Source organism: Schistocerca cancellata, chromosome 4 (assembly GCF_023864275.1).
Source record: "Schistocerca cancellata isolate TAMUIC-IGC-003103 chromosome 4, iqSchCanc2.1, whole genome shotgun sequence".
Taxonomy (NCBI): Eukaryota; Metazoa; Arthropoda; class Insecta; order Orthoptera; family Acrididae; genus Schistocerca; species Schistocerca cancellata.
Window position 1 is genome coordinate 26,790,463 of NC_064629.1, and position 24,143 is coordinate 26,814,605.

At 40.9% G+C, this 24,143-nt stretch overlaps 1 protein-coding gene across 1 annotated transcript in view; it reads right to left on the reverse strand.

Moving 5' to 3' along the window:
- LOC126183325 (annexin A1-like) overlaps positions 1–24,143 on the reverse strand; it is a 67,454-nt gene that overhangs the window by 21,850 nt on the left and 21,461 nt on the right. The gene's annotated exons all lie outside the window — the stretch shown is intronic.

The following is a 24,143-nucleotide window of genomic DNA, read 5'->3' on the forward strand; positions in this document are numbered from 1 at the left end:
AGTATGTGAAATTAGTAAGTGTACATCTGTCTTAAGAAAACTACACCTCTATGCTAATATTCCTGTTGTTGAAGTTGTCTATTGTGCCTTGATATAAAGTCATAAAACATATGGTATCATACTATATGGCCATCAAAAACTTGCAATGAATATTTTTAAACAGGAAAGAAGCCAATGAGGATACAATGCAGCATGGCACCCAGAGTTAATTGTAGTCCAAGGTTTATAAAACCTCAAACTCTGATCCTGTCATCATTATTTAGTATGTAGTATGTGATACACATCAAGGCAAATTATCTCAGCAATCAACAGTATCAAATGTGCTACAAGGTCAGTAGCATGTACAAACATGATGAAGTGTTATTAATTGTAACTACTAAAATTGTGTGACTAAATGGATATGTCAGACTACACATTTAAAATTCCCGGACTTGATAGCCAGCTGCTTGAAGGATTTTTTTGGTAACTCATCACCTACTTGCCCTGGGCATGACTTGTGTATGTAAAAACTGCTGATGTGCACCAATGTGTGGAGTCCACATTAAAGTGTTAAAGAGTGTAGGTCGTCCTATAACTTGTGGGTTAGTTAATTCAACGTCAGAGAAAGGCTAAGCACATCTCTTCCAAAAGAACTATGTTTACTATAGACAGTGCTTCTCCAACAAATGAATCTTCCATTTGATTACAGCTTTACCATGTACAAAAACACAAAATTCTTTACATAAATATCAAGAAACTTTTCACTGCCACATCTCTGCACATCAAAAAGCTACCATTTCATCAATTCAAAAGAATAATTGTTGTGACTTGCCAATCTTTCAAAGTGCCGCTGCGCAGTTACGCGCGTCCTCTACATGCGGCGCTGTCTGCCAGCCATGCAGCAGCAGCGCCACCTAAGCGGCCAGCCAGCCAGCGGCCACTAGACTTGGACTCAGTTATGATTTGACTGTTAAAGTGTACACACGTCTTACTCTGTTTACTTGACCTGTGACTTCCATGTATTGTGTCTTCCTTGAAATATATTTGTTCAACTTGAAGTTATAACAATTGGCGATGGGGTAGTGATTTTTCTTTTGCATCATTGACCCACATGTTTCCATGGCTACTTTAGAGCAGCTATTGCAAGGTCTCATAGAACAGCAAACGCTTCTCACAAATGCGATTCGTGATTTCGTCTTGGCATCAAATGCGGGGCGTCTCTCATCGTTGTCTCTACCTACTTTTCCTCCTTATGATGAGATGGTGGAAGACTGGTCTGATTACGAAAAACGTCTTCAACAGCACTTCTTGGCATTTCATGTCACAGACGAACAAACATGTAAGTCTCTGTTCCTTTCATGGATTTCACCTCAAATGTATCGCTTGTTGTTGCAATTGGCTCCTTTGAAAGATCCTGCGTCTTTGTCCTTTGCTGAAATGTGCTCACTTCCGTCTGTCTATCTTCAAAAGCAAATGCATGTGGTAGCCTCTTGTGTTGCCTTTTATTGTTGTCAAAAACAACCAAAGCAATCCTATCACACTTGGGCTGCTGAACTTCATGGCCTCAGTAGAAAGTGTCAATTTGTTACTGAAGTTCACAAAGAATCCTGTGCCGATTCCATGGTACGGGATGCTATTATCCGATTGGATTGGCCCCCGACAAATAAATTAGGCAACGTGCCTTTCAGTTGGCAAATCCGACTCTAGATGAAGTCCTATCCATTGCTCAGTCTTTTGAAATTTCTTGTGCCTCTGGAGTGCAAATAGAGGCATAGGGAGACGTCGGGGAAATACAACCTCTGTGTGATGCTGACGAAGCATGTGGCATGTCCCCGCCGGCCAACGTGGCCACAGTATGCTCCCAAGCGCAGCCTTGGCCTAACTGTAAACAAATCTCTAAGAAACTGCAGCAAAACCCACAGCAACTTCCTTCATGTCCGCAATGTTTTACAAAACATTCATGAGAAGATTGTCCACAATGTTGGGCCATGTGTCACAAATACAAAAAAAAAGGGTCATGTGTCATCCGTTTGCAAATCCAACCGCATACATGATGTTCATGAACATGATGCTGATTCTGATTTTGATTCTGTGTTGTCTGTCAATTGTACTTCTTCCCATTCAGGGAAGTTAATCCTCACTGCCCAAATACTTGGTTCAGATGTTCACATGCTGGTGGATACTGGTTCTGCTGCCACTATCATCAATTCTCAGACGTATCTTCAGTTGGGTTCTCCAATCTTGTCACCTATCACTATGCAATTACGGACTACAGAAGATTTCTCTCTTGGGACAATTTCATGCTGAGGTATCTTACAAATCTGTCGTTCACACTGTTCCCATATTTGTGGTCAACCATAGTAACGTGGAGAATCTTTTTGGTTTCAAAGCCTTTTGCATTTTTGTGTTCTCCATCGATGACTCTGTCAATATCGTGTCTGATGCTATTCCTTTTTCTCAATTGGATCCCTTGTCGATGACATTTTCGTTCCTTTTTCTCCTGAGTTAGGCCATGCAAATGACTTTGAAGCTCATATCATGCTCAAACTCACTGCTCGGCCTAAGTTTTTTTGGGCTCGGCCCATTCCTGTGGCCCTTCATGATCAGGTCAAATGGGAGCTGGATTGTCTCACTGCTTCAGGGGTCTTGCTTCCTGTCACTTCCAGTGAGTGGTCCTCTCCTGTCGTTGTTGTTGCTAAGACAAATGGTGATATTCGTCTCTGTGTCGATTTAAAAGCTACTGTAAATGCTCAATGCCTTATCGACACTTACCCTGCGCCTCGACCTGAAGAATTGTTTACTAAACTTGCTGGAGGCCAGTATTTTTCTAAACTTGACCTGTCAGAACCTTATTATCAATTTCCTCTCGACACTGCTTCCCAGCAGTTTCTGGTCCTTAACATGCCTTTCGGCCTCTATCAATACCAATGATTGCCATTCGGGTTTGCCAGCGCCCCTGCTCTCTTTCAACGGTTCTTGTAACAGTTATTACTCACTGTCCCTGGGTGTATAAATTACCAGGATGACACTGTTGTCACTGGCTCCCCCACTGCTGAACATCTATAAAATCTCTGCACACTTTTTCATGTCTTACAGACTGCCAGTCTTAAGTGTAACCTTCAGAAATCAAAATTTTTTCAGGCATCTATGACGTACTTGGTGTTTCAACTCTCTCGGGATGGTATTCATCCGTTTCAGCAAACTGTCACTGCGATCGATGCTCTTCCTTGCCCTACATCTGTTAAGGAACTGCAGACCTTCTTTGGGAAAATAGCGTACTATCACAAGTTTTTACCGTCTGCTGCTTCGGTGACTCAGCCGTTGCATCGCCTGTTGCATATGACGTTTGACAAGGGCCTCCTCTCGGATAGAACACTCAGCTGGTGCAAGTCTTTCGATTTGACACCACTTCGTCAACTTGCGCATTGAGCCTGTTGCATAAAAACATGCCTTTTCTCTGGTCTGCGTCATGTGATGTGGCTTTCCAGAAATTGAAGACTATACTGGAACAGGCCCTGTGTCTGGCTACTTATCGACTTGGCCAACATCTTGTTCTTGCCACTGACGCCTCTCAATACGAGGTTGGTGCAGTCCTTGCGTGCCGTTTTTCTGACGGTTCTGAACAACCCGTTGCTTATGCCTCCAAAACACTCATGGATACCTAACAAAAGTATTCTCAAATTGAAAAAGAAGCTTTGGCCATTACTTATGCTCTTCATAAGTTTGGTGTTTTTCTCTATGGATCCAAATTTCATCTTGTTACAGACCACAAACCACTTTTTTCCTTGTTTCATCCATCAACGTCACTTCCCGAGAAGGCTGCACACTGCCTCCAGTGTTGGGCCCTTTACTTGTCTCGTTTCAATTATGAGATTCATTTCCGGCCGATAGCTCAACATGCGAATGCTGATGCACTGTCTCACCTTCCCATGGGTCCTGATCTGGCATTCGATAGGGATGAACTTTTGTGTTTCCACCTGGATGTTGCCAAGCAGCGGGTTGTGGACGGATTCCTTATCACCAGGGACCGGCTGGCGGCTGCTACGGGTTCTGACCCTACCCTCTCCCAGGTTTTGCACTGTATTCAGAAGGGTTGGCCAGATCATCCGTCCGCTAAGACTTCTGATCTGTTGCGGAACTACTATGCTTTGCATTACCGCCTCACGGCTAGGGATGGTGTTATCCTCCGTTCCACTGAAAATGCTTTGCCGTGTGTTGTGGTACCTGTGTCTTTGCATGCTTCGGTCTTGCGCATCCTTCACCGAGGGCACTGGGGTGTCTCTTGCACAAAATTTCTGGTGCGCTGTCATGTGTACTGGCTCGGCATCGACTCTGAAATCACACACACGGTCGCTGCCTGCGGCCCTTGTGCGTCACAGGCCGCTGCCACGAAGTCATCTTTATCACCGATCACCGTGGCCTTCGCCTGAGAAGCCCTGGGAGCATATTCATGCTGACTTCGCGGGACCTTTTTTAGGTAATTATTGGCTTCTCGTTATTGACACCTACTCTAACTTTCCTTTCACTGTCTGTTGCACCGCGGCAACCACCAATGCTCCAGCTCGCATTTTCTCTTTGGAAGGCCTTCCCTCTACTCTTGTTACTGATAATGGTTCACAAATTGCTCTTACGATTTTGCAGATTTTTGTGCCCGTCATGGTGTCATGCATGTCACGGCCCCTCCGTTCCATCCACAGTCAAACGGTGAGGCTGAACGACTGGGCGGCACATTTAAGGCTCAGATGAGGAAACTCCTGACTTCTTCTGCTTCTGATGATGCGCTTCTCCAATTTCTGGCTTCTTACCGTTTCACCCTCATGGGCGACCACAGCCTGACTGAGCTCTTACATGGCCGACAGCCCCACACGCTACTTCATCTTCTGCGGCCTTCCACCTCGCAGCCGCGAGTGCCTTCACTTGGCCGGTTCACCGCCGATGACCTCGTATGGGTACGGGGATATGGCAGGTGGCCAAAATGGAGTCTCGGCCGCATCTTATGACACCATGGCCAACGCCTGTATGAAATCCAGATGGACACGGGTGTTGCAGTGCGTCATTCGGACCAGCTTCAGCCTTGTGTGCTGGCAATGCCTGTTCCGGATGCCGCTACACCACCTTCGACTCTACCTGATGCTCATGATACTGGAATCTCTCATTACTCACAATGCAGTCCTCTCACCATCATATCAGTGCCATGGTGCCAGCACAAGAACTGACGCCACCAGGAGACGTGCCCATGCAGGAACCAGATGACCATCATCTGTTGGAGCAACTCTACTCACCTCCTTCTCCTATGGACGTGGACACATCGCCCACGTCTCCTGTTATAACAACTGGACTTGCCGCAATGGGCAGATTGGTGCATGGGGCCCCAGCAGATTCAACCCCCATGTCTCCTGTCATCTCAACCCGTTATCATCGGGGACACTTCCATCCGTAAAGGAAGCCTCCTCCTTGAGACTTTACGGCCAGTCAAACAACACCTATGGATGTTAGCAATCTACAGGCCACCTCCATCAGAACCTGTGCAAAAAATTGAAAGGGGGGAAAAGTGTTGTGACGCAGTTACGCGTGTCCTCTACATGTGGTGCTGTCTGCCACCCATGAAGCAGCAGTGCCACCTAAGCAGCCAGCGAGCCAGCGGCCGCTAGACTTGGACTCAGTGTACACACGTCTTACTCTGTTTACTTGATCTATGACTTTCATGTATTGCGTCTTTCTTGAAATATATCTGTTCAACTTGAAGTTATGACAATAATGAAATATTTTTATTAGAGGTAAATGCTTTTGAAGTAGATTAATTTTTGACTCAGTTGTGGGTTCCTGTAGTCATGTCCTGGTTCATGAACCATGGGAAACGTATGAGTGGCCAAGTAAGTGGTCCCGACAGTCGGGATACCAGTTACTTTGGAATAAGGCTGGGCATCTCAGACATATTCTGAGTCGTGATCACCTTTGTGCTCATATTGCAAAGACTACCAAATCCACCGGTTAGTCCCTCAACCATTAGGGGTAAAACTCAATGGGACTCAAGGCAAGTAAGGCTAGCAACCTGCTTCCCTGGTACTTTAAATATAATGCTGACAACAATCAGAGCAAAATGCCTCGGACCTTTGGAGGTGACGGAGTCCCACCTCTAACTGACAAACCAGGGACTCCTAAGATACGACTTGGCAGACAAATGGTAATGAGATGGGGAGCTATTAATATCAATGGGGGCTACTCTGGGAAGAAGGTAGAGCTGGCAGAGGCTGCAAGTAAGATGGGGTTGGACGTTTTAGCTGTTAGTGACATTCGGGTAAGGGGTGAGAAAGAAGAGGAAGTGTGAGAATACAAGGTCTACCTGTCAGGAGTCAAAGCAGGAATAGCACAATGGGGTGTAGGGCTTTACATCAGGAAAGAAATGGAACCCAGCGTAGTTGCAATAAGGTATGTAAACGAACGACTGATATGGATAGATTTGACAGTGTCTAGCAAGAAAATTAGAATTGTGTCAGTATATTCGCATTGTGAAGGGACAGATCAAGATAAGATGGATAGTTTTTATGAGGCACTCAGTGATGTAGTTGTTAAAGTAAAGGACAAGGACAGAGTTCTGCTCATGGGTGATTTTAACGCCAGGATTGGAAATCGAACAGAAGGGTATGAAAAGGTTATGGGTAAATTTGGAGAGGATATGGAGGCCAACAGGAACGGGAAACAACTCTTGGATTTCTGTGCCAGTATGGACTTAGTAATCACAAACTCCTTTTTTAAACATAAGAACATTCACCGGTATACCTGGGAAGGCAGGGGAACCAGATCTGTCATTGATTATATAATAACAGATCAGGAATTCAGGAAGGCTGTGAGGGACACACGTGTATTCAGGGGATTCTTTGATGACACTGATCATTATTTAATCTGCAGTGAAATTGGGATTTTGAGGCCGAAAGTGCAGGAGGTCAGGTCCATATGTAGGAGGATAAGAGTGGAGAAACTTCAGGATAAGGAAATCAGGCACAAGTACATAACAGCGATCTCAGAAAGGTACCAGTTAGTTGAATGTAGTCAATTACAGTCATTGGAAAAAGAATGGACAAGGTACAGGGACACAGTACTAGAAGTGGCTAAAGAATGTCTTGGAACAGTAGTGTGTAAAAGTAGGATGAAGCAAACAGCTTGGTGGAATGACACAGTCAAGGCAGCCTGTAAAATGAAAAAGAAGGCGTATCAAAAATGGCTACATACTAGAACTCGGGCAGACAGAGAAATTTATGTTGAAGAAAGAAACAAAGCCAAACAGATAATTGCAGCATCCAAGAAGAAATCTTGGGAAGACTTTGGAAACAGGTTGGAGACTATGGGTCAAGCTGCTGGAAAACCATTCTGGAGTGTAATTAGCAGTCTTTGAAAGGGAGGTAAGAAGGAAATGACAAGTATTTTGGACAGGTCAGGAAAACTGCTGGTGAATCCTGTGGATGCCTTGGGCAGATGGAGGGAATATTTTGAAGAGTTGCTCAATGTAGGTGAAAATGCGATCAGTAATGTTTCAGATTTCGAGGTAGAATGGGATAGGAATGATGATGGAAATAGGATCACATTTGAGGAAGTGGAGAAAATGGTCAATAGATTGCAGTACAATACAGCAGCTGGGGTGGATGAAATTAAGTCGGAACTCATTAAATACAGTGGAATGTCAGGTCTCAAAAGACTACACAGGATAATTGAAATGGCCTGGGAGTTGGGAAAGGTTCCATCAGACTGGACAAAAGCAGTAATCACACCAATCTTTAAACATGGAAACAGAAAAGATTGTAACAACTACAGAGGTATCTCTTTAATCAGCATTGGGGGTAAAATCTTCTCAGGTATTGTTGAAAGGAAAGTGCGAGTATTAGTTGAGGACCAATTGGATGAAAATCAGTGTGGGTTTAGGCCTCTTAGAGGTTGTCAGGACCAGATCTTTAGCTTACGGCAAATAATGGAGAAGTGTTATGAGTGGAACAGGGAATTGTATCTATGCTTTATAGATCTAGAAAAGGCATATGACCGGATTCCTAGGAGGAAGTTATTGTCTGTTCTACGAGATTATGGAATAGGAGGCAAACTTTTGCAAACAATTAAAGGTCTTTACATGGATAGTCAGGCAGCAGTTAGAGTTGACGGTAAATTGAGTTCATGGTTCAGAGTAGTTTCAGGGGTAAGACAAGGCTGCAACCTGTCTCCATTCTTGTTCATATTATTTATGGATCATATGTTGAAAACAATAGACTGGCTGGGTGAGATTAAGATATGTGAACACAAAATAAGCAGTCTTGCATATGCAGATGACTTAGTTGTGATGGCAGATTCGATTGAAAGTTTGCAAAGTAATATTTCAGAGCTAGATCAGAAATGTAAGGACTATGGTATGAAGATTAGCATCTCCAAAACGAAAGTAATGTCAGTGGGAAAGAAATATAAACCAGTTGAGTGCCAAATAGGAGGAACAAAGTTAGAACAGGTGGACGGTTTCAAGTACTTAGGATGCATATTCTCACAGGATGGCAACATAGTGAAAGAACTGGAAGCGAGGTGTAGCAAAGCTAATGCAGTGAGCACTCAGCTATGATCTACTCTCTTCTGCAAGAAGGAAGTCAGTACCAAGACTAAGCTATCTGTGCACCGTTCAATCTTTCGACCAACTTTGTTGTATGGGAGCGAAAGCTGGGTGGATTCAGGTTACCTTATCAACAAGGTTGAGGTTACGGATATGAAAGTAGCTAGGATGATTGCAGGTACTAGTAGATGGGAACAATGGCAGGAGGATGTCCACAATGAGGAAATCAAAGAAAAACTGGGAATGAACTCTATAGATGTAGCAGTCAGGGCGAACAGGCTTAGATGGTGGGGTCATGTTACATGCATGGGAGAAGCAAGATTACCCAAGAGACTCATGGGTTCAGCAGTAGAGGGTAGGAGGAGTCAGGGCAGAATAAGGAGAAGGTATCTGGATTCAGTTAAGAATGATTTTGAAGTATTTGGTTTAACATCAGAAGAGGCACCAATGTTAGCACTGAATAGGGGGTCATGGAGGAATTTTATAAGGGGGGCTATGCTCCAGACTGAACGCTGAAAGGCATAACACAGCTCTACAAAATAAAATTTTTTTTTCGTTGCCAGGGAAGTTTGAACGAAAATGGGATATTGTTATGATACTCATTCCGAGTATATTTGTACTTTTTCCAAATTGGCTCTGGTTTTTGAGATATAGGTTATTTGTGGAAATGAGAGTTTCATGTGGATAATATCGACTGCAGGGTCCATATATAGTGTAATGTATTTGCTACCTGTTTTTTAATTAGTGATATTGTACTATCTTTATTAAACAATTGTGCTCAGGGAGTGCATCTGTGTGGTTGAGGATTTCATCATGCAAACATCACACTGTCAGCATGTGTTCAGTCCTGTTGTGCGATGCGTGTGTTGAAGATATTGAGGGTTGTGCAGATTTGAATTCGGCGGTACTCGACATTCATTTGTTGGCCGAGGTAATCCCCGCAACAGCCGATAGGTAGCGTTCAGTGTAAACAAGAAAAATGGCGATGGTTGAAAGTCACACACATGTGCAGTGCAGCTTCAAGGAGATAGAACCTTTTCATCGTGACGTAGCAAATAAGAGGTGAGTATTCATTTCACACAAAACAATTAATGATGTTTGTTGGATGTGATTGACATGCAAATACAAGAAAGTTCTGCATAATATGTAGTATTTGTGCAATTTTGTTTTAGGAAAACATGAGTTCTTCACGCCGTCTTTGCGTGAACCATCCAGATGAGTTCTGCTACATTTGTGGTGAATACGTTCTTCAAAAGAACAGGAAGAATATCACTCCTTTTGTGAAGGAAGCGTATCTGGCATATTTCGGAATTAAACTTGGAGATCAAGACAAGGCGTGGGCACCCCATAAAGTTTGTAAATGCTGTGTGGAGTGCTTACGGCAGTGGACAAAACGGAAAAGGAAAAGCTTAAACTTCGGAGTGCCTATGGTATGGCGAGAGCAGAAGAACCATACAGATGATTGCTATTTTTGCATTTTTAATGTGAAAGGTTTTAATAGGTTCAAAAAACGAAAGTGGGAATATCCCGATTTGGAGTCAGCAAGAAGACCGGTGGTGCACAGCAACGATGTTCCTGTACCAACCTTCACAACATTAAGCACGCTAACATCTTCAGATGACAAGGTACACGGCGAGGAATGTACAAGTAGTGGTTCGGAATACGAAGGACGTGAGACACAACCCCAGCAGTTCGACCAGAAGGAGCTCAGTGACTTGATACGAGAACTCAATCTTTCAAAGCAAGCATCAGAACTCTTAGCATCCAGGCTTAAGGAAAAGAACTGTCTTCATCCAAGTGTTAAAATAACAGCTTACTGGACGAGAGAAGAAAACCTTCTTCCATACTTCAACCAAGAAGAGGTTATAGTGTATTGCAGCAATATACCTGGACTTTTACTTGAATTGGGGCTGCCGGAATATAGACCAGAGGACTGGCGTCTCTTCATAGACAGTTCCACTAGAAGTTTAAAATGTGTTCTGCTACACAATGGCAATCGTTACGCATCTATTCCAATTGCCCACTCAACAAAACTTTGTGAAGCATATGCTAACATCAAGATGGTTCTGCAGAAAATTCAGTATATGCAGCACCAGTGGTTGATTTGTGTTGATTTGAAAATGGTGAACTTCTTGCTTGGACAACAAAGTGGATACACAAAGCACCCATGTTTTATCTGCATGTGGGATAGTAGGGCAACGCACGAACATTGGAAGCAGAAAACATGGCCTCCAAGGGAACATATGGCTGTTGGTGAAGCAAACATCATTAATGAACCTCTGGTTAGTAGGGACAAGATTGTTCTTCCACCATTACATATTAAGCTAGGACTAATGAAGCAATTCACCAAAGCTTTAGACAGAAATGGTAATTGCTTCACATACATCTGCAATACGTTCCCTGGACTCAGTAGTGAAAAACTTAAGGCAGGAATATTTGATGGTCCTCAAATTCGCAGGCTCATCAACGATACCAATTTTACAAGTGTCATGACTGTCACTGAAGCATCGGCCTGGAACAGTTTTGTTGCTGTTGTAAAATGTTTTTTGGGCAATCATAAAGCTCCCAATTACAAGGAACTGGTCAAAAACATGCTCACTAACTTTCAAAACTTAGGAGCTAACATGAGCATAAAATTGCACTTCCTTCACAGCCACTTGGATCGATTTCCTCATAATCTAGGTGATTTCAGTGAGGAACAAGGAGAGCGGTTCCATCAAGATATGAAAGGAATAGAGGAAAAATATAAAGGAAGATGGGACAGGCATATGATGGCAGATTATTGCTGGAATCTGCAACGTGACTGTTCTGAAGAGACCTATAAAAGGAAAGCGTGCAGGAAGCGGTTCGTCATGGACGGAAAATGATATACTTATAGAGAAACTTTTCAATTATGTTTTATACGTGGACAAATGCCTATCAGGTTTTCATAGAAGCTATTTATAAAGATTATTTTCTTTTTTCATTGTAGTTTGTAGCGCTCGAGTTCAGTATTAGCAATTTTTTCTAATTTTTTGAATAAATCATGCATTATCTCAAAAACTAGAGCCAAACTGCATAAATGGTTGCTATATTCGTCCTCAGCACCACTAACCCATCCTAAAGCCACTCAAATATCCTTGGCAAGAAAATGAGTGTTGACCAGTGTAATCAGTCTTAAATGATGATGATGATGATAGAAAATTGTAGATTGGAAATATATGTGTTAATGTACCTGTAGATGAGGTTTGTGTGTGCATTAACGTAACATGTATTTTGTTTACAGTTTTAGGAAAAGATAGATGATACAGTAAGTTGCAGACAGGCACAATTAAAAGACACTTTATATTCCAACCTGGAGTGTCCTTTGTTTGACATATTTTATTGAAATGATTGTAAAATTGGTGTATATGTTTATATCAATAAAATTTTGACTTCATTGTGAAGCCATATATTTGTATTATTTATTATAATATACTGATGCTTGTAATGCCTTGGATATCCTCTGTGGTTTCTACAAAAATACCTACTGATTCATTCAAACAATGGAAAATCCTGAATGGAATAATGTGCACATTGTGCTTGTGTGAATGTGTGTGTGTTGTCACTTCAACCGTCTTTTTGTTGTGCCTGTCGGCAACTCAGTGTCTCCACTACACAGTGAGCAGCAATTTATCCTTTTCATAATATTCATTCACACAAAAAAACCTGCACAAAATATTTGTCATTGCACATTTTTCTATAGATTTCAACTTGGTGAAAAAAAAAGCCAAAAACTTGTGTCATATCGTTTTCTTGTTACATTTGTGTTTGTTTGTATTTAGTGTAATATTCCTAATTAACCCAAACCTTATTATTCTTTTTTATTTAAAAAATGGCATTAAAACTAAGATTGCTCACATTAATTCTATCAATTAAAGCTGGAATTGGCAGTAAATGGGAAAAAAACTGTTAATGATTGAAGAGAAGAGTAGTTGTAGTGGGAGGTGGGTAAAGTAGTTTTTTTGTTGGAAAGAAGGTTGTGTGACTGTGTCCAAACAGATTTGTGAGTAATATTAACTGTGAGGTTGAGCATGATTTGACATATTATTTGTGGTCCTAAAAATAAATAGAAACAGCCTGCTGTTGGGTTAATTTATGTTTCAACAAGCTAAATACGTTTAACATCTCTCTAGCCATCTAACACCACACTCAGTTTATATCCAGCATTTGAATGCTTCTGTGCTTGTGTTTTTATTTAAGGAATATGGCTCAAAGAGGCGTGTAATTTCTCCCAGATGCTTCTGTTATGTTTGTGGTGAATAAGCAATGAAAAGTCAACAAATAAACATAAGTAAATTTGTGAAGAAAGTTTATTTTGTATTTTTCAGATGGAAACTTGGAGATCAAGACAAAGCATGGGTTCTACTTAAGGTGTGCAGAAGATGCAAAAAAGATCTTCATTTGTGGTTTAAGGATAATAAAAACTCATTTCATTTTGGCATTCCTGTGATATGGCATGAACAGAAAAAACACACAAGTGACTGCTGCTTCTGTTTGACAGATGTGAAAGGATTTAATACAAAAAGTAAAAAGAAAATGTCTGACCCTAATCTTGACTTGGCTATATGTCCACCAGAACCAAAATACCAGTTCCATGACCACCTTCTAATTTAGATGACATCCTGAATGAGTCAGAGAAATCAGACACATTAGCTTCCCAGGATGAATCTAGCTCAGATTTTTCGTTGATGAGGAACCTCAACTTTTTTCTCAGAGTGAGCTCAATGACCTAGGAATAGACTTAGGTCTTTCAACAGATGCAGCCCAACTGCTAGGATCAAGGATTCAGACTTTAAAAAAATCAACAGAATAGTGCATATTCATTGATTCTAGCTTCAAAGCAGTCTTGCTGCATAATGGAAATGTATTTGCATCTCTTCCTATGGGACACTTGGTTCATATGCAAGAAAACTATAACACATGCCTACAATTCTTGAGAAAATCAAATATCAAGAGCATCAATGGATGGTTTGTATAGATTTCAAAATGGGTCAGAAGGGAAATTATACAAAATATGTTTGCTGTCTTTGTTTATGAGATAATAGATCCAGACAGCAGCAGTGGACAAAAAATGATTGCCCACCATGAGTCAGTTTAATCCCCGGCAAGCAAAACATCAAGACAATCTGTATTCCCCGAGAAAAGTTTTATAGCCACCTCTTCATATTACGTTGGGGATTACAAAACGGTTTATCAGTTCACTGCCAACAAATGGGGATTTATTCAGATGCCTGTTTTACAAGTTCCTGAAACTGTCTGAAGCCAACATAAAAGAGGGAGTTTTAACTGGCCTGTTCTGAGTGGCTAGTGCCCCAGCCATTTTCCAAAGATACCTCGAACATCTCATTTGTGAAGTGCCACGTACAGCATACTACCAGCACGACATTCTTGTAGTGGCCAAAACTGCTGAGGATCTGGAAAACAACTTAGAAACATTGTTTTCAGTATTACTGAAAGCAAATATTGAGTGCAATAAGGATAAGTTCAGCTTTTTTGTTGCACGTGTCAAATATTTGGGACACATCCTTAGCGCTATAGGCATTTGTCCCACACCACAGTACATGGAGGCAATCCAAAAATTGCCCATTCCAAAAGATGTTGGCCAACTGAAGTCAGTACTGAGAGACAACTGAACTATTGCCTAAAATTCACACTACAGGCAGCAGCTATCATAAACTCCTCAGGTAAAACCTAAAGTGGAACTGGATGCCAGTACGTGACAAGGCTTTCAGAGAACTTAAGTAGGCCTTTCTCTGCCCCATGTGTCTCGCCACCTATGATCCATCCCATCCACTTGTCTTAGCAGCAGATACGTCCAACTATGGTGTGGCAACACTCCTATGGCACATTGTCAATGATGTGGAGCAGCCAATTGCATTAATCTCCAATAGTCTGCCCAAAGCGTAATGAAACTCTAATGAAATTGAGAAGGAGGCACCGGTCACCATCTTTGGCCTAAAAAATTTCATGATTATGTATATGGTAGAAAATCCACATTGCTGACTCATCATATACTGTTGTTACCCCTTTTCAAGCCTTCCACATCCATACCCACCAAGATGGCTTGCCACCTACAGTAGTGGGCACTGGTTTTATCTGCATTTAATTATGATATCCAATACTGTTCCACCACATACCATGCTAATGCTGATCTTATATCCTAATTACCAGTAGACCAGGACCCAGAATTGGATGAGGACCCAGAAATATGTTTCCACTTAGACAGTAAGGGAGAAGAAGCAGTGGTCAGTCTTCTCCCGCTGGCCAGATGCTCCAAAGATGACCCAGTTCTCAAGGAACTCCTTCCTTTGGTGCAGTGGGGGTGTCCCTCTGATTGCAGACACGTGGAAGTCCAGGCGTACTGACACAGAAGACATGAGCTTTCCTCCCTCCATGGTGTGCTTCTTCTTACATATCGTGTTATTATATCAGCAAGGTTGACAATGCACCACACGTCCCAGCATCATGGGTTGTCCACTTGTCAGGAAAATACATTTTGCCAAAAAGTAGATTTCCTGTGTTCCCACTAGGTGGCCCTAGCAGTGCCACCAGAGGTCATGGAAACCTATTTGCTTCTGCAGTACACATGACAGAAAGTAGATCCTAAGATATCCTGCCACCAGACAGTATTTAGCCCTGTGCAGAACCATCAGTCGACAATTGACTCTGAGCCAGGACTTCACTTTGGACATCCAACCCATCCTGGTTTGCCATGATGCCACTGAAGGACCTGTCTTCATGGTTGTGTATGTCATAAAACTTGCCTGAAAGTATTCTTGTTCTATACTGACTGTAGACTTTTCCAAGGGTACTGAAACTCCTAGTATAGATGGAAAAACTTAAAACTTTTTGTGGAAATTTAACTCAGTGCCTTGATGGAAGAACTGAATGGGTAGCTGAGCTTTGCTTCAAGAGAATCTCAACAAGATCTAGCTTTTTCATGTTGTGTGACCAACTTGTGTGTTTTTAACCTATGGAGTTCAGCCCATGACTTTCACCTGTCAACCTATATTATTGTTCATCATAGTAGATGAACAGTGTTTCTTTTTTTGTTAATAAACTTTTTGAAGAATCTTTGATACTGTTTGAGTCACCTATGGTGGATACTTCAAAAACCTTTGTACAACACATGCTAGTAGCATATGAAACACAAGCTGCAAGATGAGCTTAAATAGTTCATTTCTTACACTTCCATACTAACTATTTTCCAAGAAACTATGGGGCTGTAATGAAAAACAGGGTTAAAGATTTCACCAAGATGTCCGTGATATTGAGAGATGTTATCAATTAAGATGAAATTTCAATATGTGAGTTGATTACTGTTAGATTCTCTGTAGAGAAACCAGGGTAGAAATTCAGAAACTACACTCCTGGAAATTGAAATAAGAACACCGTGAATCCATTGTCCCAGGAAGGAGAAACTTTATTGACACATTCCTGGGGTCAGATACATCACATGATCACACTGACAGAACCACAGGCACATAGACACAGGCAACAGAGCATGCACAATGTCGGCACTAGTACAGTGTATATCCACCTTTCGCAGCAATGCAGGCTGCAATTCTCCCACGGAGACGATCGTAGAGATGCTGGATGTAGTCCTGTGGAACGGCTTGCCATGCCATTTCCACCTGGCGCCTCAGTTGGACCAGCGTTCGTGCTGGACGTGCAGACCGCGTGAGACGACGCTTCATCCAGTCCCAAACATGCTCAATGGGGGACAGATCCGGAGATCTTGCTGGCCAGGGTAGTTGACTTACACCTTCTAGAGCACATTGGGTGGCACGGGATACATGCGGACGTGCATTGTCCTGTTGGAACAGCAAGTTCCCTTGCTGGTCTAGGAATGGTAGAACAATGGGTTCGATGACGGTTTGGATGTACCGTGCACTATTCAGTGTCCCATCGACGATCACCAGTGGTGTACGGCCAGTGTAGGAGATCGCTCCCCACACCATGATGCCGGGTGTTGGCCCTGTGTGCCTCGGTCATATGCAGTCCTGATTGTGGCGCTCACCTGCACGGCGCCAAACACGCATACGACCATCATTGGCACCAAGGTAGAAGCGACTCTCATCGCTGAAGACGACACGTCTCCATTCGTCCCTCCATTCACGCCTGTCGCGACACCACTGGAGGCGGGCTGCACGATGTTGGGGCGTGAGCGGAAGACGGCCTAACGGTGTGCGGGACCGTAGCCCAGCTTCATGGAGACAGTTGCGAATGGTCCTCGCCGATACCCCAGGAGCAACAGTGTCCCTAATTTGCTGGGAAGTGGCGGTGTGGTCCCCTACGGCACTGCGTAGGATCCTACGGTCTTGGCGTGCATCTGTGCGTTGCTGCGGTCCGGTCCCAGGTTGACGGGCACGTGCACCTTCCGCCGACCACTGGCGACAACATCGATGTACTGTGGAGACCTCACGCTCCACGTGTTGAGCAATTCGGCGGTACGTCCACCCGGCCTCCCGCATGCCCACTATACGCCCTCGCTCAAAGTCTGTCAACTGCACATATGGTTCACGTCCACGCTGTCGCGGCATGCTACAGTGTTAAAGACTGCGATGGAGCTCCGTATGCCATGGCAAACTGGCTGACACTGACGGCGGCGGTGCACAAATGCTGCGCAGCTAGCGCCATTCGACGGCCAACACCGCGGTTCCTGGTGTGTCCGCTGTGCCGTGCGTGTGATCATTGCTTGTACAGCCCTCTCGCAGTGTCCGGAGCAAGTATGGTGGGTCTGACACACCGGTGTCAATGTGTTCTTTTTTCCATTTCCAGGAGTGTAGATCACAGAGACATGAAAGAGAAGAAGAAAAGGTTCCACAAGAAAAATTTTTGTCTACATCAGAAACACTTTTTTGATTAGTTGTAAGAAAATATAATAAGTTTAGTTCATTGTAATAAATGTTTTTACCAAAAATTTGTTTACATTTTGCAAAAACTTATAAGTGATGGGATTTTATGGAAGTCATTTTTAGAATCTGTGACATTTAAATCATATAATTCAGCAAAAATATCCTATGCAACTGATTTTTTTTTGCAGGCCTGTGTAACGTTAACTTTGTGCTGTCGCACAGTGGAGACTGCCTGACACTTTGATGAATACAGTTTACTCAACTCTGACCACTTTACACATTATTGGTGTACATATTTACACATAAAGCTAATAGACATGAGGTACATAAATTGTCTTGCTATTTACGTCATTGGTGCATTGTTGCATATAATGTGAAAATTATATTTGCAGGTACCTTTTAACCAATGATTTGTTACAGTCAGTAATCAGATTTTTATGTTACTTGAATCTGATTCCTCATAATCTTTTATGGAGTACTATGCTTCCTTCTTAAACCAAACAGCTAAAACAAATTTAAATGTGCCGAAGAAAACAGAATGGGCACCTTTTGGAAGTCCATCAAAAACTCTGGGGCCTAGGTATTTGTGGTTATTGTGAACTTTAGCTAGCCTATTGTGGGATGTATCAATTGATTGTCCAATTATTGTGTTGTGTTCATGTGCAAAAACACTAAGATTAAAATGATTTAAATTCTTGTTAAAACAGAGAAGGTAAAAATCGTTATTAGTAATAATATGATAAGTTCAGTAAGAAATTTTATTACGGTAATTCATACTCTCCAACTCAGTAGCAATACTACCTGATTTTATAATAGCTGCAGTCAACCATCCATTACCATGACAAAATCGTTATTACTAATTCTAAAATTAAAAACATGTCCTACAAAAACAGCAGGACCATCCAGAACAGAAGTATGTGCAGTTTCTTTCAACTTATTACTAGTGATATCAACATCAGTACCACTCTTCACTTCAGTATTGTTAACAGTCTTAATCACAATAGAATGATAGTGCTAATATTGATGAAAGACTGTCATAATATTGAGCTCTTTGAAGTGATCTTTACAAGGTTCTTTCAGAGTAAGTATTGCTATGCATCTGAAATGTAATAGCCTTTCTTCTCCTCCTCCTCCTCCTCCTTCTTCTTCTTTACCACTCAAATACAGTTTGCAGTTTTTGAGCTGGGGCAGTTACCCCATCAAAGAGTTTCATAGGTAAAGTGGGAGTGGAAAAGTTCAAAATATGCATATACTAGTACAGTTTTCCTTACACAATTCTTCAGCTTGTGCAACAGATAAATCACTTGAGACAGTCTGCAGCATAATTTCTCTGTTTAATTCACCCAGCTAAGGTTCTGATCTATGTAGAAACCTAATAATTTATTTATTTTGTTATCTTCATTGGAGACACTTTAATTGAAAACAATGCTTTCAGTTTTATTATTATTAATTTGTAAACAATTTGCCTAGAACCAATTAGTTCATCAGTCCATTGCTATCTTTACATTATGTTGCAGCTCCTCTAGTTCATCAGATTGTGTGGTCAGAGTTGTATTATCTGTGTGCAATACTCCCTCACATAACAAGTATGAGGGTAAGTCATTTATGTGTACAATAAGCAGGAATGGACTCAGTACCGAGTCCTGTGGAATGCCTTTGGTTGTTTATAGTTACCATCTGCTGTCGGTTGTTTAGGTATGACACAATAAGGTGTAGAGCATTTCCCAACTCCATAGTACTAGAGCTTTTTGATAAATATGCTATGGGAGACAGCATTAAAAGCCTTTCTCAAGTCCATTAGAGTTGTACAAGGTATTTTCTTACTCTGGAAAGAATAGTATGTTTTTGTGATGATGGTCTCATTTGCTTTTATAGTGGGAATATAAGGTCTGAAACCATATTGTGGGGAGCTCAGTAGATTATTTTGTCTCAACTGCTGGTTCATCTGTGTTGTGCATACAATATTCTATAATTTTTGATGTGGTTGATATGGATGAGATGGAAAGATACTTATCAGAGGATGTTTATCACTTTTCTTTTTGATAGGTGTTACAATAGTAGTTTTTGGGCAGTGTGGGAAGATTCTTTAATGTAGCATTTGTTTGATGATTTTGGTTAGTGGCAGCAGAATTTCTTTCTTTATGTGTTTTATTAAATAGTTTAGAAGTACATAAAAATCTTCTGCTTTTGAGTTGCTAAGTTCAGCAATTGCTTCACTCACTTATCTGCAGGATACATGAGACAAGCAGAAGTTGTTATGTGGCTTACTATCTAGAGCTGCTTTATTTGCATCTTCAGTGGGATTATTATTTGAGCCAGAACTGGTGTGTTTAACATGTTTGGTTGAATTGGAATATTATTTTGCTTATTTTCAGAGCTTATCTCTGCTTTAATAACTTTCTACACTGCTTTACAGTTCTTTGGCGAATTGGGTATATAGTTGTCATTGACCTTCTTCTTGCCTGCTCTTATTTCTAATCTATACATGCATCACACAACAGTGTAAGTTTCCTTCTCAGCTTGACTCTGTAGCACTCTGTCATAGTGCAACATCATTTCCTCTCTAAGTTTGCTCAGGTGTGGTGTGTACCAGTTCCTCTGTTCTTAAGGTTTATTACACCAGTTCTACTTTGTGTTTTTTGTAATGTCTGGGACAACATGAGCCAAAGTTTTCTATTAATAATTCTAAACATTTCTTTGCTGATTCATTGGCAGACATATCATTAGTGAGTACTGTATCCCAGTGTGGGGATTAGTTTTTTACTGATTCTATTTATGTTCATTGGCTGGTCTGATTACCCTTCCTAGTTCATTTGAAGAACTGTCCGGTTTGTTGTGTAGAGGATGCCTGAGCCACAGCCCTACCTGATCTGAAATCTTGAGGTTTAAAGTACCAGAGGTCTTATGGGTTTGTTATTTAGACAGTAGAAGTTTAGTGATTCTAATTGAGTGCTTGACATTTTTTCACATATTTTTTGTCTTATATTTAATTTCTATGACACCAAGTACCAGAACACTCCATTTGTACATTCTGAGAGCATTATTATCAATTTTTCAAGATTTTCTATAAATTATTCTTCATTATTACTTGGGGAGTGGTATTCTAATACTAGTATTAGTAATGTATTGCAGAAACTTCAAAAACTGCTTCCACACATAAAGATCTTACATCTATCACCTTTTATTCAAAATTATTTGTTTCTTTGATAAAGACTGACACACCATCATGCTTCAAATTTGTTCTACAGTAACATGTTGCTAATTGGTATTGACAAGATACATTAGTTCAAATTCAGTATGAATTAGAGAGTATAAATAACATACCGAATAGCAGATAGTGACTGCCATTACCTCATTATTATATGTAGTAGACAAAGACTATTATCTATCACATAAACAGGTCTCACATGAATTGTTGTATGTTTTGTGTGATTCAAATTTATCATACAAACACACCATTTCTTTCTTTGTTCAAACTACATACATATGATTTTTATAAACATTCTCCCCAATATTCTATAAGACCATTATCATCATCATCATCATCCACAATTCAAATTTATCATACAAACACACCATTTCTTTCTTTGTTCAAACTACATACATATGATTTTTATAAACATTCTCCCCAATATTCTATAAGACCATTATTATCATCATCATCATCATCCACATCCACATCATCATCATCATCATCATCATGATCATCATCATCATCCTCTGTAAGATCAATAACTGTCAAATAAATGAACAAAATCATAAGATAGTGTATTTACAAATACTATATTAATTCGAATATAATTCTAACAAACTGTGAACTCTTGTATTTCAATAAAGATGAACTTACCCTGGATGCTTGTACTTACCTCCTCCTCACAACATATAGAATATGGTATCAGGCAGCTGAGAAGGTATACTGGTTCTAGTCAGTCGATTGTTTTACATTTTGTAGTAACAATGCATAATGCTGAATAAATAGAATTACTCAACAAACTGGCAAGGTTGCCTGGTCTCTCAATAAAACAAATAAATCCCATCTATTCTTGCTACGTTTGATAAACTGAAACAATGGTCGTGACTGGCCACCTACAGCTACATCTGCATCTACATCTACATCTATACACTGCTAACCACTGTGAAGTAAATGGAATAGGGAACATTTCATTGTACCAGTTATTGGGTTTCCTTCCCCTTCTGTCCCTTACATTCATGTATTGGGCAAGGGAAGAATGATTGTTTAAATATCTCTGTGAGTGCTGTAATTCATCTAACCTTGTCCTCATGCTCCCTTCATGAGTGGTAAGTAGAGAGTTGTAGTATATTCCTAGAATCATCATTTAACTTTGTAAATCAGTTTGCTCTGGATAGCTTACATCTGTCTTCAAGAATCTGCCACTCCACTTTCTTCAGCATATCTGTGACACTCTCACATGGGTCATACAAACACATGACCATTTGCACTACCCTTCTCTGTACACATTCAATATACCTTGTTAGTCCTACTTGGTACAGGTCCCACACACTTGAGCAGTATTCCAGAATGGGTCACATGAGTGATTTGTAATCAATCTTTTTTGTAGACTGATTGAATTTTCCTTGTATTCTATCAATAAACCAGAGTCTAACACCTGATTTACCCATGACTGACCCTATGAGATCATTCTATTTCATATCCCTACAAACTGTTACACCCAGGCATTTGTAGAAGTTGTCAGATTACAGCTGTGACTCACTGATATTTTAGTGATAAGATACTACATTTTTTTCATTTTATCAAGTGCTAAATTGTAGATTTCTGAGCATTTAAAGCAAGCTGCCAATCTTTGCTTCATGTTGAAATATTATCAGGATCTGATAAAATATTGATGAAGCTTCCTTCAGACAGTATTTCACTACAGATAACTGCATCATCTGCAGAATGTCTGAAGTTACTATTAATATTCTCTGCAAGGTCATTAATATACAACATGAACATCAGGGCTCCCAACGCACTTCCCTTATTCACACCCAAAGTTACCTCTACATCTGATGATGACTTTCCATCCAAGATTACATGCTGTAATCTTTACTTGATATACCAAATGATCATGCCTCTGATGATAAGTGTAGATGTGGTACTGAGTAAAATGATTTTTGGAAATCAAGAAATACTGCATCACCCTCATTGCCTTTATTGAAAGAAGTGGGTTTCACATGATGGATGTTTTCAGAATCCATGCTGGTTAGCATGGAGGTCATTCTGTTTGAGATACCTCATTATGTTTGAGCCTAGAAATGTTCTAAAATTGTACAAGAAATTAATGTCAGTTTTGTGGATCACATCATCTGCCATCCTTGCAGACTGGTGTCACCTTTGCTTACTTCTGTCTACTGAGTATGGTGTTTAGTTCAAGGAATCTGTGACAGGTTATAGTTAGAAGAGGGACAAACTCAATTCAAATACAGTATATAATCTGATGGGGATTCTATCAGGCCCTGGAACTTTTTTACAAGGTGTACAACTTTGTTTTTGCCATTTTTCCCCAACATTTGAGGCTTTAATGAAACATGTTGGTTACACACGTATCATTCAAAGTATTTTTCATCGCTGACCACTACTTTCTCCCATCTTTCGGGCAGTGTACAGATCCCATGTTGAAAAATTGTTCATCTTTTGAAGCGATCCACAAATCAATACAATTTGTGACTTCTTCATGAGATTGGAAATGTTGGTCAGCCAGGCCATGTGCCATTGATCGAAACAGGTGGTAGTCAGAAGGAGAAGTATGTTTTGACCTCTTTTGCAATGTGGGGTCGAACGTTGTTGTGCTGCAAAATCACTTTATCGTGCCTCTCGCTGTATTGCAGACATTTGTCTGTTAATGCTCTGCTTAACTGCATTAATTGCATTTGATAACGAGCACCTGTTATTGTTTCCCTTGGTTTTAACACCTCATAGTACACGATGCCGAGCTGGTCCCACCAAATGCAGAACATGATCTTGGAGCTGTGAATATTCTGTTTGGCCATCGACGTGGAAGTATGGCTGGGATATCCCCATGATTTTTTGCATTTAGGGTTATCGTAATGAACCAATTTTTCACCCTGGTCCCAATGCGATGCAGAAATCCCTTCCGTTTTGCCTCTGAAGCAACTGTTCACAAACACACAAACGCCGTTCAATGTCTCTTGGTTTCAGCTCACACAGGACCCAAGTTCCTTCTTTCTGCATATGGCATTATGCCCATAGCCTTGAGACATTTTGAAATAGCTTGCTGTGTCACTCCCACTAATCATGCCAATTCTTCTTGAGTTTGACGTGAGTCTTCACTCAGCAATGTCTCCAATTCTCCATCTTCGAAAACATTCTCTCTTCCACCACTATGACAGTCTACAATGTTAAAATCACTGTTCTTGAAGCATTGAAACCACTCACGACACATTCTTTTACTAATAGCGTCCTTACCATACGTACTTGAGAGCATTCGATGAGATGCAACCACTGTTTTCTTCATACTGAAACAAAACAGTAATACCTCCAACAGATGGCAAGAATTAGTCTCATAAACTGACATTTTCAATAAAGAACAACTTTATGATGCAGACAAAAATCAACTAATGTTTGAATAGGTTATGTTGACCGAGGTCCAAGCTAACTGCCTGATGTCTGTGATCTGTTTCTTTCAACCGCTAACTACCGTTGTTGCCACCTATCAGCAAACGGC